This window comes from Saccopteryx leptura, chromosome 10 (assembly GCF_036850995.1).
Source record: "Saccopteryx leptura isolate mSacLep1 chromosome 10, mSacLep1_pri_phased_curated, whole genome shotgun sequence".
NCBI classification, from domain to species: domain Eukaryota; kingdom Metazoa; phylum Chordata; class Mammalia; order Chiroptera; family Emballonuridae; genus Saccopteryx; species Saccopteryx leptura.
Genome location: NC_089512.1, coordinates 31,385,399 through 31,402,262, shown reverse-complemented (window position 1 = coordinate 31,402,262; position 16,864 = coordinate 31,385,399).

Below are 16,864 nucleotides of genomic sequence, written 5' to 3'. Positions count from 1 at the left end.
ATATACTTAGAGACCTCAATATACCACTGATGGCTCTAGACCATTCATCCAAACAGGAAACTAATAAAGAAATATTGACTTTAAATAAAACACTAGAACAATTGGATATGATGGACATCTACAGGACATTTCATACCAAAACATCAGAGTATACATTTCTCTCCAGTGTACATGGTACATTCTCAAGAATTGACCATATGTTGGGACACAAAACTAACATCAACAAATTCAGAAAGACTGAATTTATACCAAGCATATTCTCTGACCATAAAGCTTTGAAACTAGAATTCAACTGCAAAAAAAAAGGAAACAAACCCACAAAAATGTAGAAATTAAACAACCTTCTTTTAAAAAACAACTGGGTCAAAGAAGAAATAAAAGGAGAGATCAAAAGATATATGTTGGTTCTTTTAAAAGATCAACAAAATTGACAAACCCTTGACAAGACTCACTATGGAAAGAAGAGAGAGGACTCATATAAACAAAATCCAAAATGAAAGAGGAGAAATCACCACAGATATCATAGATATACAATGGATTATTATAGAATACTATGAAAAACTATATGCCACCAAATTTAACAATCTAGAAGAAATGGATAAATTCCTAGAACAATACAATCTTCTTAGACTGAGTCATGAAGAAGCAGAAAGCCTAAACAGACCCATAAACAGGGAGGAAATAGAAACAACTATCAAAAACTTCCCCCTCTCAAAAAAATAAAAGCCCAGATGGTAACACTAGTGAATTCTATCAAACATTCAAAGAAGTTTTGGTTCCTCTCCTACTCAAAGTCTTCTAAAAAATTGAAGCAGAAGCAATACTTCCAAACACAATTTACGAGGCCAACATAACCCTCATACCAAAACCTGGTAAGGACAATACAAAAAAAGAAAACTACAGACCAATATCTCTAATGAATACAGATGAAAAAATCTTTAAATACTAGCAAACTGAATACAACACATTAAAAAGAAATTCACCCCGATCAAGTGGGATTCATCCCAGAATCACAAGGATCATTCAACAAACATAAAACAATTAATGTAATACACCATATCAACAAAACAAGGAACAAAAACCATAAGATCCTATCAATTGATGCAGAAAAGGCATTCAATAAAATACATCATTTTATGTTTAAAACACTCAACAATATGGGTATAGAAGGAAAATATCCAACATAATAAAGGACATTAATGACAAACCATCAGCTAACATCATATTAAATGGCAAAAAACTGAAAACTTTTCCTCTAAAATCAGGAACAAGACAAGGTTGCCAACTCTCTCCACTGCTATTCAACATAGTGCTGGAAGTTCTAGCTAGAGCCATCAGACAAGAGAAAGAAATAAAAGGCATTCATATTGGGAAAGAAGAAGTAAAGGTTTCACTTTTTGCAGATGATATTCTGTATATAGAAAACCACAAAGACTCTACAGAAAGACTATTAGAAACAATAAACCAATACAGTAAGGTTGCGGGATACAAAATTAACATACAGAAGTCAATTGCTTTCTCACATGCCAACAATGAAAGTTCAGAAATGAAGTAAAAAATATAATCCCTTTTATGGTTGAAACAAAAAAAAATAAAATATCTAGGAATAAACATAACAAAGAATGTAAAGGACCTATATAATGAAAACTACAAAAGGAAATTGAAAAAGACACAATGAAATGGAAAAATATTCCTTGTTTTTGGATAGGAAGAATAAATAGAGTTAAAATGATCATATTTCCCAAAGCAATATACAAATTTAATGCAATTCCAATAAAAATTCCAATGTCAATTTTTAAAGAAATGGAACAAAAAATCATCAGGTTTATATGGAACCATAAAAAACCCCGAATAGCCAAAGCAATCCTAAGGAAAATAATTGAAGCTGGAGGCATAACAATACCTGACTTCAAATTATACTACAGAGCCATGATAATCAAAACAGCACAGTATTGGCAGAAAAATAGACACTCAGACCAATGGAACAGAATAGAGAGCCCAGAAATAAAACTACATATATATGGTCAAATCATCTTTGATAAAGGAACCAAAAATACACAATGGAGAAAAGAAAGCCTCTTCAATAAATGGTGCTGGGAAAATTGGAAAGCCACGTGCAAAAGAATGAAACTCAACTATGGTTTTTCTCCTTCTACAAAAATTAATTCTGTCTAAATGGATCAAAGACCTAAATATTAAATCTGAAATAATAAAATACATAGAAGAAAACATAAGTATTAAACTCATGGACCTTGGCCATAGAGAACATTTTATGAATTTGACTTCAAAGGCAAGGGAAGATAAATGAATGGGACTATATCAGACTAAGAAGCTTTTGCACAACAAAAGAAACTGACAACAAAACAAACAGTCAACTAAATGGGAGATAATATTTTTGAACAACAGCTCAGATAAGGGGCTAATATCCAAAATATATAACAAACTCATAAAACTCAACAACAAACAAGCAAACAGTCCAATAAAAAAAATGGGAAGAGAACATAAACAGATACTTCTCCCAAGAAGAAATACAAATGGTCAATATATATATGAAAAGATGTTCATCTTCACTAGCTATTAGAGAAATGCAAATCAAAACTACAATGAGATACCACCTCACACCTGTTAGATTGGCTGTTATCAACAAGACAGGTAATACCAAGTGTTGGAGACGCTGTGGAGACAAAGGAACCCTCATTCACTGTTGGTGGGAATGTAAAGTAGTACAACCATTATGGAAGAAAGTATGGTGGTTCCAAAAAATATTAAGAATAGAACTACCATATGACCCAGCAATCCCTCTACTGGGAATATACCCCCAAAACTCAAAAACATTGGTACGTAAAGACACATGCAGCCCCATGTTCATTGCAGCATTGTCCACAAGTGGCCAAGACATGGAAACAACCAAAAAGCCCTTCAATAGAAGATTGGGTAAAGATGTGGTACATATATACTATGGAATACTACTCAGCCATAAGAAATGATGACATTGGAACGTTTACAACAACATGAATGGACCTTGATAATATTATAATGAGTGAAATAAGTATCAGAAAAAATTAAGAACTGTATGATTCCATACATAGGTGGGACACAAAATTGAGACTCATGGACATAGATAAGAGTGCAGTGGTTACCAGGGGAAGGGGAAGAGAGGAGAGGGAGGAGGTGATGGGAGGGGAGGGGCATAAAGAAAACCAAAAGAAGGATGAAGGAGACTTGTCTTTTGGTGATGGGTATTCAACATAATTAAATGTCAAAATAATCTGGAGATGTTTTCTCTAAATCTATGTGATCTAGTTGACCAATGTCGTCCTGTTAAAATTAATTGTCTAAATAAAACTATTTAAAAAACATAAAATATAGGAAATCTTTTTTTAAAATTCTAATACCATCGCTCATATATCCTCATTTTGAGAGAATGTAGGATGGAGTAATTTAGGGAAAGGCTGCAATGACTTAATGAGAGCCCTCTTTCCATTGCAGATAGACTATTCCAAGACCATTACAACAAGGCAACAAGAATCAAAATATCTTTTTTTTTTTTTTTTTTTTAATTTGAGAGACAGAGAGAGACAGACAGACAGGGAGAGAGAGACAGAAAGGGAGAGAGTGAGAAGCATAAACTTGTACTTGCGGCACCTTAGTTGTTAACTGATTACTTCTCATATGTGCCTTGATACAGCTGAGCCAGTGACACCTTGCTCAAGCCAATGACCTTGTACTTTAAACCAGGGACTATGGAATCATGTAGGTAATCCCACACTCAAGCTGTCCACTCCCTACTCAAACTGATGTGCCTGTGCTCAAGCGAGATGTCCAGTGACATTGGGGTTTTGAACTTGGGATGTCAGTGTTCCATACTTCACCACCAGTCAGGCTACCATAATATATTGATATAGTTCATATTTTTCTGACCTGGTGTACAGGTGCAGAAATGGAGAATAAATTTCTAGGAGCTACTGACCCAGAGGAGATCTAGCCCAAGTCAATATAACTATGCGGGTATAACAGAAAATCATCTATTTACCCCAAAGAGCTTCTTTCTAGTTGTGAGCCCATTAAAAAGCCAAGACCTTGAGCCTGTAAAACATGTTCTAAAAATAACCAATATGGCCCCATGCTAATGGAATCATTTTTCTATAGAAGATTTCAATAAATATAATATAAAGCATGTGTGGTACATTGTATTATGGTGGTACAAACTATCTTCTGCTCCCCCCGCCCCACCTTAGGAAAATTATATCGAGACCCTCATGTGTCTGTGGCTAAGAAGCAGGTCAAAAGAGCTGCTCAACCCCCAGGGAGGATGTGTTCCCAAGGGGAAAGATGGAAAAGAAAGGCTCTCCCAGAGGTAGAAGCAATAACCATGGAGAATAAGTGGTTGGGTATCTAAACCGGGGCAGAACCAGGACCTACTCAAGAAAAATGTTCCAGGACGTAGGTCAGGGTCCTGGGTATATACGCCTGGCGGGCTCTCAGCCTTGTTTTGGATTCATGGCTGCCCTGAAACACCCACTCATTCCCTTTCCAAAAGGCTGCATTTATTGTGGTTAACCTGACACCGATGCCTTTTTAATCATACACTTCCAGATCAAAAGGAGCCACATGTAGGTCTGGTGTGGAGTGCATCATAAGGATTCTGGTTCTTTGACTCTGATACAATGTTTAGAGGACACTTCTGGGTTTCTCCTTCTGGGAGTATTTTGCAGGCAGCAGGGAAGGAAGAAAATATTTGTGACCAAGATTGAGGACTATGGTAAGATTATATTATTGTTCAAAATATTTGTTTTCCTTCCTTGTAGTTGAATTACACATTCATATTCTATGGAAGTCAGTTTTCATCCTGATATGTAAGCAGAAAGGACGTGTGCCACTACTGACCAGAACTTCCAAGAGTTGTTGCCTGGCTCTGCCACGCTCTTTTCCCCATGCCATGACTCATCTCCCTAAGGTCCAGCCATCATCCTGGAGATGAGAGTGAGGGCACAGACCTGCAGCCAGCTCACATTAAGCATATAAAATAATTTCAAAGTAAATCTTTATCATTCAAACCAATGATTGTTTGAGTTATAGGTTACCTCAACATATCTTAACCAAACATGAGAGATATGGGATATACATTAGTGATTAAAGTATGGGATATACATTATCTGATTAAAGCTATTTAGGGTCTCAGCAAGTCCCCTTCTCCCCTGGGTTAAACATCTATTTTGTGTTTATAAATTCTTATTTAAAAAGAAAGAATATGAATTTTCCTCAGAATATACCTTTGACCACAATGCATAGTGTTGTCATCACTCTTTTCTAAATATTTTTGTAATTCTACTTTTTCTTTCCTTTTTGGCACAAAGGTTGAGTTTTTCATCTTTTTGAGTAGTTTGGCTCTTAAATATTAGCTTGAAGTACTAATTTCTATTTTCTAAGTGTTGAAATTCAGAGCCTATATAAATTTGCTTTTCAGAAGCAGTAAAGATATTTTTTGAGACAGAAATATTATAAATGTTCTATAGTTTCCTAAAGCATATTTTTGGGAAAGTCTAAAGATTAATGCACATATAACATTAACTTTATTCAATTATAAAAATTACATTAGATGGTATATATCACTATCTGTTTAAGCCTGAGTAGGTTAAGTAATTTGGTAAAATAGTGTTTTGTATATTATTCCTTGTATTTCCAAAAGTGTTTGCTCTATGTATGCTGTTGTGATTTTTTAATAAAAACACTTCACACTAGTAATACCTAATATTTATTGAGCACTGGTAAGATAAAAGGCATCTCAGTTATATGCATTCTGCAATTACATTTTTTCACTCCTTGCTTTCTGCTTTTTTCTATATATGCTGAATTCTCTCTCTCTCATCAGAAAATTCATCCTGATTCTAATTCAAGTAGAATTTCTTTTTAAACACTTGTCTTAAAGTTTTTCATTTAAATTTCTCTAACTTAAAATTTAATGTTTATATTCAAAATCTTATATGAAATCACCAGGGTCAAGAGGAGACTTTGAAGAGGGGACTCACATCTATCAAGCTTCATTATATTGAAATTATCATTTAGAAATAGTAGTAATAATAATAAATAATAGCAGGCAGAATTTACTGAGCACCTATTAATATACTAAGCACTTTATATATATATATATATATATATATATATATATATATATATATATATATATATATTCTCTAATTATAGTATCACTCCATTGCGGGTATGATGATGTCCAGTGTCAAATAAGGAAAGTGAGGCTCAGAAAAGTTAGGTTCATTTCTTCAAATCTTATGCTATCAAACGATTGAGTCAGGAGTTGTACACAAACCTATCTGATTCTTAGGAGACTTTTTAAAGCACTGAGCATCGGTATTGAATACACTGAGTGACCTTACTGGGAAAAGAAATCAAGTAGCTTTGTTGTCATTATTTGAAGTAGTACATGATTGAGTTATCTACCCAAGAAGCCTTTAGAAGAAGGTGTACAGCACTTTAATTCATCTTTATATGAAGTAACTGTTTCATAAGAATTATAGACTTTTGTGAATTAGAATAAGTAACATTTTATAATGCTTTTTATAGTTTGCTAAATACAAACTTTAAACATTCTTTCCTGAATTATTTATTCAGCATTTCACCACTTGGTAGAACCACCAGCTGAGTGAATATTCCTAGTTTTCACATGTGTAAGAATATGTTAAAATGTTTGTCAGTTTTCTTGTGGCTCATCCTCCACCCCACCTGTGCACACTTATCTTCCGGAAATAAATGTGAATAAAAAGAATGGTTATTTTTCCCCTTTATTTATCTTGGTAAGCTATTTTAGGTGAAAGGTATCACTTCAAACACATTGCCCAAAATAGATTTTCTCCTAGTTTCCCTTGTGCACTAAATTGTAGCATTGTATGCCTGGGTGTCTCTCCATCAGCTTGACCTTGCTAACAAGATAAACTAAATGTCGTTCTTGGATTTTTGGGTCCAAGGATATGAAATGTGAGTCTTGGCCCTGTGCAACATTTCAGAAGAAAAGAAATGCGATTCCCTTACATTCTTCTTGAGATACTTGAGAAGAGGAAGGGAATAAGATTCAGTATGATTGTATTGGGTACAACTGGTTCAGCTCTTGTCATAGAGACACCCCAAATAGTGGCTCAAATGGCATAGGAATTTATTTATTTATTTATTTATTTATTTATTTATTATAGAAATTTATTTTTTAATGTATCATAGCATTAAAAAATAGCAGTCAGAGCTATCATAGCAGCTCTACTTCATGAAGTTGTCAGGGATGTTCTTCAAGTTTGTCCCCCTTCATCCCCATGTAGTGCCTTCATCAGCAGAACACACATGTATTTCAAGTGGGAAAGAGGAAAAGAGGGACACGTTCTTTCCTATCAAGGATACAATGGGGAGCTGCACAAGCCACATTCGCACACATCCCATTGGCAGAACCTAGCTGCAAGGAAGGCAGGAAGGTAGATTTGTTTTGGTGGCAATGTGCTGCCAAATGTACAATGAAAGGCACCTTAGCCTAAGAGGAAAAGAATTCTGGAGAATGGTTGCTCAACAGTGTGAATATACTTAACATTACTGAACTGTACACTTAAAAATGCTCAAGGTGGAAATTTTTATGTTATATGTATTTTACCTGAATGCAAAATTTAGGGGGGAAAAAAGGTACCTTAGGGTAGAAGTTAAGCATGAGTTCTAGCCCCATCTATGATGTTGGGTGATTTTTAACTTTATTAAACCTGAGTTTACTCATCTATCTACTCAGTGAAACCATTATAAACTACCTTATTATTTTTTTACCTCTACTTAACTGTTTATCTATAATAAAAGTGAATTTATTAGAAAAATGAATAGGAAACTGGGAGATGGACAAATAAGCTACATAAAAGAACGACCATTATAGTCACAAACCAGGTCCAGTCTTGTCCACGCTATCATTGTGGTGAGTTAACTCTAACAGTCCCCTGCCTTCTTATTGGTTATACTAAAAATTATTAAGTCCTGGGAGAGAGCACCCTCATTAGCCCAGCTACAGTCTATGTATGCCCAGCGCAGGAAAAGGATGCATTATTGGTTGCATAATGGAAAATAGGTGATATCTCTCACTGACCCTACTCACAATGCAGGAAACTCGCAAGGAGAATCAAATGCCCTCCAGTCAAAACAACAATATCTACGCTTTCTCTTTTTTCAAAATTTTCTTCTCTGTCATTTTTCATCACTCCACTTTCTCCTAGTTTTTCTTCTGCTTCTGTAACATCCTTCAATCTCCTAGGCTTTGCTTTCTCTTCCTGATTCTAAAATCTCTGAGTTCTGTAAGGGTCTTTTATGAGGCCCCATTTTTTTTTTTTTTTTTTTTTTTTGTATTTTTCTGAAGCTGGAAACGGGGAGAGACAGTCAGACAGACTCCCGCATGCACCCGACCGGGATCCACCCAGCATGCCCACCAGGGGGCGACGCTCTGCCCACCAGGGGGCGATGCTCTGCCCCTCCGGGGCATCGCTTTGTTGCGACCAGAGCCACTCTAGTGCCTGGGGCAGAGGCCAAGGAGCCATCCCCAGCGCCCGGGCCATCTTTGCTCCAATGGAGCCTCGGCTGCGGGAGGGGAAGAGAGAGACAGAGAGGAAGGAGACGGGGAGGGGTGGAGAAGCAGATGGGCACTTCTCCTGTGTGCCCTGGCCGGGAATCGAACCAGGGACTTCTGCACGCCAGGCCGACGCTCTACCACTGAGCTAACCGGCCAGGGCCCCATTTTTTTTTATAAGTATATTCCCACATCCTTGTTTAGTATTTCAACTCCTAATCCTGCTTTCGGTCCCTACATTTCTGTCACCTGTCTGACTTCTCCTATAGTCCACATGCACTACTAGACCTAGGACATAGTCATTTATGTCCAGAACCACATTCTGGACATAAGAGTCCCAGAGTTTACTCCTTTCTTTGTTTGTTTTGTTTTTTTAGTTGCTTCCCTTGGTAAATGGGATTACAATCCACCTGGCCTCCAACACAAAAAACCCCAGCAAATACACAAAAGAGAAACTATCTCTTCATCATCATCCACATCAGCTCACCACCAGGCCTTGTGGATTGTGTTTCTGAGACACTTCCTGCACCCTCACTCGCTCTGAATCTACTTTGATAAAGCCCTTGTCCTTGTTATAAATGCTACTGAAGCTGGTATCAAATTCAAACCAGAGAAACCGACCATGATTGTTACTTACAAAACAATATGTTTGGAGCTTTAATCATAATATGTCTATAATGAAGAAAATTCCCAATGAAAAGTAAAATTATTTCCCTTTATTACATGGTCATTTTTTACTTTTTGTGAATTTTCTTTAGCATAATAACTTCAAAGAAGCCAAGCAAAAGTAACATGGGATGCTAAGTTATATTGGTACATTGGTTTAGTATATGAAATCAGTTTTGGATGATTACGTGTTTTTAATCTTGGTAATATTCCAGCTCCACTGATTGGGACTTCATAACTTATTTGAAAGACTGGATCATAGCTGATTGTTTAAAGGAGCTTTTTGGCATAGAATCTGACCATTAAACATGAAGGTTTTCAACTCACCATGGCTGCTCAACCATCATTATTTCCATTCTTTTACAGAATCCATATTTTAAAACTGGAAACATCAAATATCAGGTGTTCATTGAGTCCTTAAATCTGAAGGTGTAGGCCTATATCTTAAATTGTTCTATTTACAACAAAATTACGAGATACTGATGCATTTTTTTGTATGTGAAATTAAGAAAGAAGTCCTTTCTCAGTAGCAATAGAAGAGTCTATGCTGTCAACAAGCAATGCTGTCGATGAGCTGCCAAGAAAAGCTGTTTTAATATAAATGCTCCAGATGATTTCATCCTAGCTTTTCCATCCCTCCACACTCTCCCTTGATACTTATGCAAGTATTCTTTATATATAATATATAATAATGTATACATTTATCTTGCCAAAGACCAGTGTTTTTTAATAAGTGTATAAAGGGGTATTTTCCTGACTTGACTTGGGATCCAGGTGGCAACTGGTAAGAACAACACTCACTCCTAAGCCAGCACTAGTATCAGATGGTTTTCACTGCTATTCATGGGGACTTCCATTTTGTGACTAGTTTAGAAGGGAAGAATTTGGTTGAGGGCAGAATCCAGAAAATGCAGAGTAGAGATGGAGCACTCTAGAAGAGGTGATGGAGCATCTCTGACTTGCCCAGCTCTTGGAGCTGAGATTGGCTCTGTCTGGCCAAGTGTCTGAGTGTTCCCATAGACAGAACTCCTTTCATAAGGGACTTTCTGAAACTCTGAGCACAAGCAAGTCCACTTCAGGTACTAGGAGAGAAAGTGTGGCATACGGTGTTTTGAACTAAGACATACTAATAGAGTAACCTTTACATAACTTTAGTATGCGAGCTAGTACGATGTTTAATAAAGGGCTTTATACGATGCCAAGAATACATTCCTTTCTGATACAGTGGAATTTCACCGACCAATTCTGGCAAGTAGACCACGTATTTTGTAGAGTTTCAGAATCAAAATTAAAGCACTATAGGACTAAGTAAAGCCCATTCTTTTACAAAGTTCTTTTCCTTGTGAGTTATGATATATTGCAGAGATTTTTAGTAGTTGTATTTTAAGATATTTAGAAATAACAGCAAAAAATGGGGCTTTTTCTTCAAATTTCCTGTGTAGTTTCTCAGTTACATTTTTTTGTTTGTTTGTTTTCCCAACATACAGAACCTATTAACAATTTGCATGCATCTACATTTCTTTAGGGTTTGGCCTTGTTAATATCTGCACCAGCCCTGGCCAGTTGGCTCAGTGGTAGAGCATTGGCCCAGCATGTAGAAGTCCTGGATTCAATCCCCGGTTGGGGCACACAGGAAGCGACCATCTGCTTCTCCACCCTTCCCCCTCTCCTTTCTCTCTCTCTCTCTCTCTCTCTCTCTCTCTCTCTCTCTCTCTCTCTCTCTTCCCCCCCACAGCCATGGCTCGATTGATTCAAGCCCACTGTCCTGGGCACTGAGGATGGCTCCGTGGAGCCTCCACCTCAGGTGCTAAAAATGACTCAATTGTGAGCCTGGCCCCGGATGGGCAGAGCATCAGTCCCAGACAGGGTTGCCGAGTGGATCCCGGTCAGGGCGCATGCAGGAGTCTGTCTCTCTATCTCCCCTCCTCTCACTTTAAAAGAAAAAAATTTTTGCACCAGGGTTCTAGTTCTCTGGGCATCATTCATTCAGTATATATCCTGAGGTCTGTCACTCAATCTTCTGCATCTTATTTTTCTCTGAGGTAAAAAGAAGAGTGTCCATTTGTGCCATTGACTCAATGGAAAGTTACTGTGTTGTAGAATGTAATCGTGGAATTGTCAACTGAAAATTTTTGGTGTCAATCTGAGTGTATTTCAGTCAAAATGGTAAAGGAGATTTTGGTAGAAGTTGTATTTCTGAAAACTTATTTATAAATTCTGGTCTAGAATCTGTCACAAATTAACAATGTAAAGTTGAGTATAATGTTTCTGGGCCTTGGTTTTCTGATAGGGAAGTTGATCTTATAGAGAACAAATTATGTAAAACACAAATCCTACGAGATGCTCCTTTTCAAAAGGGGCCGGCAGTCAAACATGTTTGGAAAATAATCTTATCAGTGCTGAAGCTGCAAGTCTATGTGACTATTATCACAAGTCAACAGACTTGTTTAGTCATAGAATCCTTCTTTTCAGGTTAATACCTACTAAAATCCAGAAAAAAACTTTTTAGAAAGGCTGGGTTAAATGTCCATATGCTTATTTCCAACTAAGAAAAATACTCTAAATATAATCGTTTTAAGCCTTATGAAAATTATTGGTAAATAACAAAATTATAGAACAAAACAATAAGCTAAGACTTCAATAAAGTAAAACTTTATTTTTATGGACCAATAGTAAATGCACAAAATAAAACAGTAAATGCACAAAATGAAAACCTATCTTATTAGGGTGATAACATTAGGCTTTTAAATTTTAAAATAAATTTTGCCACCATATTGTTTTCACAAAGAAAAATTTTTTTTTGCACAGAAGTAAGTTTTCTCCCTGTATCTCGGCAGTGGCGTCATTCTAGCAAATGATGTCATTCTGCTCATTTTTAGCTCATTCTTTGACTACTCAACTTTTGGCTACATTTGGTAGGGGGTAGCTAACATAAATAAATGAACATTTCAAACGTTCAATGACTACTGCTTCAAGGTGTAACCATTGGCCTATAGGAGCAGGGCACTATTACACACACTTGTGTACCTCTCTTGCACCTACCTCCTTGGGACATTTGGCCAAACCATTTCACCACCATGTGGCTTTGTCCACTGAACTAGAAAGGAACACTAATGATCTTGACATCGTGACTCCTTTATAATATGCCCTGTCTGCTCAGGCTAAATTGACTTGTGTGTCCATGTGGATTACTGATGCAAACCTTACTCATTCCTTCGGCTTAGTGAACTCTGGACAGAAAGATCAGTTTTAGATGGTGCCTTCAAATATAATTTGTTGAAAATGGGGGGAAATAGTCGATATTCATTTAATTTCTATTTCAATAATGTCAGTAAATTTCTTTGACGTTTTATCTGTTTAATAGGTTGTCCTTTGGAAAGAGCCCTGATCTCTCCGGTTAAATAACTAAAGAGAAGAAGGCAATTGTCCCAATGAACCAAGCAGAAGTTTTTTCTTTCTTGGAAGGAATAGTTTTTCATTGATCCAATAAAATTTATGTTAAAATAGCAAGTAGATGCCAAACATAAAATCCACATAAAAGAAGAGCTAAATAAACATCATAGATTTGGCCATAGTGTCCCCGAAGATAAATTCCTTCCTCCTCTCGTCTTTTCTTTTATCCTGGTGGTGAGCTCAAATCTGATATTAAAAGGAAGTGCTGTGTTTCTTTTGTCTTTTCCATTAGGATGGTTCAAATAGCATAGTCATCATTGGCAATAAATAATTTTGCCTCTAAAATGTTTCTCTTCCCCTGCGGTCTTTGGACATTGAGAGCCTTGCCTTCTGCCAATGGTGCCACTGTAGGCAGTCTGTCTACTATTTTTTATATTAAGTTTGATCTTGTTTCAGAAATACATGTCCAGATTTGATTTATGCCTTCAACCAGCTGACTGCATATATTTTTATTACACTTGACTCCAAATAGTTCCAGCATGCTGTCAGACCTTTTTTCATATTCCAGCATGTTGATGAGAGGATAGAGAGTTATTTTCCCAAGATTAGTGGAGCCACCGCAGCATGAGGGACATTTAAGTTGGGGGGAAGAAAAGAGAGAGAGAGGAGGAGGAAGAGGAGAAGAATAAAAGGGAGGGAGGGAACAGAGAAAGAGAGAGAGAGAGACTTCTAAGCCAGACAGTTGGTAGAAGGTAGTAAGAAAAGTGGTTGTCTTTTTTACTCAACAGTAATAAGATATAATGTATATAAATTAAAATACACCCATTAAAGTAAAACAATTTCAATGAGTTTTGACAAATTAATTATCAATGTATTTACCGATCAGTGGGCATGTGGCCCTGTTCCAAACATCCACAAAAAATTTGGTACGTGCCAAAAGGTCCTTGAAGTTTGGTTCTGTTCAAAACGTTCATACTTAGAACACACCCCTGGGTTCAGGTAGCCCATAATGTTTATTTATACTTTTGGTTTACAGGATTAATCCATAAAAGAGACGGTCACGCTTTATTGGTCCAGTAATCATGCTGTGGCTGCATTGCCGATAACAATCCTTTGCATCTCAGTAGCTTAGTTGGTAATGGCACGTGGGTTTGGGTAGATGGACGTTACCAGGGATGCTTTGGTACAGGATCAAATATCAAGGAACTTTTGGTGTAGACCAACCACATGTCTCTATGGATATTTTGGACAGTACCAAATATCTCACAAGGGTACCACCACAGTTGATGGAACACTTTCATCACCTCAAAAGATTAACTCATGCCATTATATTCAGCCCCTACCCGCCCCCGACCCTGCGCAAAAAAAACAACAACACTGCCTCAGGTAACCACTAATACGCTTTCTGTCATGATAGGTTGATTTTACCTGTTGCAGAATTACATATACATGGAATCGTATAGTATATACCCTTTTGTGTCTAGCTTCTCTCATTTAGTATAATGTTTTTGTAATTCATCCACGCTGTAGTATATATCAGGAATTCATTCCTTTATGTTCCTGAATAGTTTTCCATAGTATAGATGGGCCACAATTTGTTTATCCATTCACCAGCTGATGACCATTTAGGTTGTTTAAAGCTTAGGGCTACAATGAATAAAGCTGCTATGTAAATTTGCATACATGGCTTTGTGTGGACATATGTTTTCATTTATCTCTGGTGAATATCTAGGAGTGAGGTGGCCAGGTTATTTGGTACCAACTTTTAAAAGTACAGTGAATGCTTTTGAAATCATTATTTCTTTGGTTTCACGTTATCCACTGAGCTTTCTCAGCTCCCCCAGAAGGCAAAGGCCTTCAATGAACATGACTAAGAGCTGTTGGAAGACAGGAGAAAGGGAGTAAAGCAGAGGTTTATTTGATCAATGTCTTCTGCTTAGAATGTGCCTCTGCGCTATTCCAACCTCCTCGTGCATTGTAGAGAGGGCAATAGCACAGCATGGAATATACATACAACAATAGCCAGGTCTGGGCCTTTAATCTGAAAACTAGTAACCTCTAATACGGCATTTTCAAGGCTGGGGGAAAAAGTCTTTTTTTAATGTGCCATACTTTCCCTTTTAACAGAATCTTACTTGAGGGACTATGGCTTCCCAATCCAAGATCTTAAATTTCAGTATGCATGGACCCCTGACATTTCATGGATATGACCCTCTCTCAGAGATTTAGGAATCTGCATTTTTGAAAAGCACCAAGGGCATGCCTCTCTGGACCACACTGTGAAAGCCATGGTCTTAACATGTGGTTTATTAATCTTCCCAGGTAAGCAGTTAGCTGGACAATGTTCAGTTAGCCTGTTCCACCCCAATCATATTTCTAGTAGTCCTGGGATTTTCTGCTCTATTGGAAGACTTATTGTCAAAAAAGTTATGCTAAGAATAACTACCAGTGATGGGGATTTGGAGAAACCCAAAATCAACTTGGCACCAGTGAGAGGTTGGATTCACTGGATAAAGAGCCTTTCCATCACTTAGGGGGCAGTTCTGACTTTTATTCTACATGGTTCGTCTGAGTCTCTAGTGAGATTCAGCCTCAATTGCTCTCCTTGTAATCTACTAATTAACACACATTTCATTGACTTTTCTTCCTTCCTTGTCTCATTTCACCATTTTTCTTCACTCTTGTCCCAAATATACTACTAGCACCCAAATCTACATCCTGGGGCCTGCTTTCATGGAAATCCAAAATATTAAGAATAGCATACATTCAATACATATTTGTTGGATAAATTTTAAAATGTTGTTTTATAAAAATAAAACACAATGAATAGAACATTAGTGAGAATGCACTAAGACACTGAAATTTTCTGGGCAAACATCCTCATCATCTCTTTACCTCTCTCACAACTTTTTCCTTTTCCTGGGTTGACCGGCAAGATGGTCAGTCTTGAGCCATGAATCCACCTGTTACAAAAGAACCCTATCTAAGGAAAGAGAGCTCTTCTTCCTGAGTCTCTTTCAATAATATTTCATAGTTTCTTTCAACAAAGAATTTGTCCCTAAAAACACTGAGCTGTATATTTCATGATTTTTTAAAATTAGTGACTGACGGGGTGGGGAGGAAGGGAGAGAGATGAGAAGGAGTTGAGGCATTTTAGTTGTTCATTGATTACTTCTCCTATGTTCTTTGGGAGACTCCAAACAAGCCAGTGACCCCTTGCTCAAACTAGTGACCTTAGGTTCAAGCCAGCAGTCTCGGGCTTCAAAACAGTGACCTTTGGGCTCAAGCCGGCAACCTCGGGGTTTTGAAGCTGGGACCTCAGTGTCCCAGGTCGATTCTCTATCCACTGCACCACGATCAGTCCATGACTTTTCTTCTGATCTTTTTCAAGACGGGATTCATTGTCACAGTTCTTTGAATAAGATTTTCCATTAGTTTTTCATTCCTCCTAACTAAATAACTATTTTTTTTTACATGTTTCTTTTTATTCAACTGGTAGGATTCAGGCCTCAATTAGTCAGCCATTATTGCAGTATCAAAGACTCAGTGGCATTCAACAATAAATATTTATTCTTCCTGTCATTAATCTGCAGTTCCAATGTACAATCAGTGATCTAGGGTGGGTTCACCTGGGCTCTGCTACAATCTGGGCACCTGTCAGAGCTTGGTTTGTCACTGTGAGCTGGACTCTGGTCTGCTCCATGTGTGTTTATTGTGGCCAATAGCTGAAGAGCAGGTAACTACCCAAGACCTTTATAGACTCTGCTTGCCTCAAGGCAATTAACATTCCACATGGCCATGCCCAAAATCAAGGAGTGGGAAAATGTACTTGGCCATGGCAAGGATGTAGATGTAAATCCTATCACCTGAGTGTCAGGAATTATAGCCAGTAATTCCATCTATCACAAAGCCCTGGCTGGTTGAGATGATGAATAGTCTTGTTTAGCTATTCTCAAAGTTGATCTGGAAATCTGTGGGAGTCCTGAGACCTTTTAAGAGATCTGCAGGGTTGAAACTATATTCATAATAATAATGGTTATTATTTGATTTATTTACCCATGAGTGTGCAGTGCAGTTTTCTAGAGCCTACAGAGATGTGTAACATGGCAACAGATGGGCTGCAGAAGCAGACATGAAAATCCAGCTGTCTTCTGAGGAGGCAGATATTATATGGAGATGTGCAAAATGTAAAATAATGCTACTCACTAT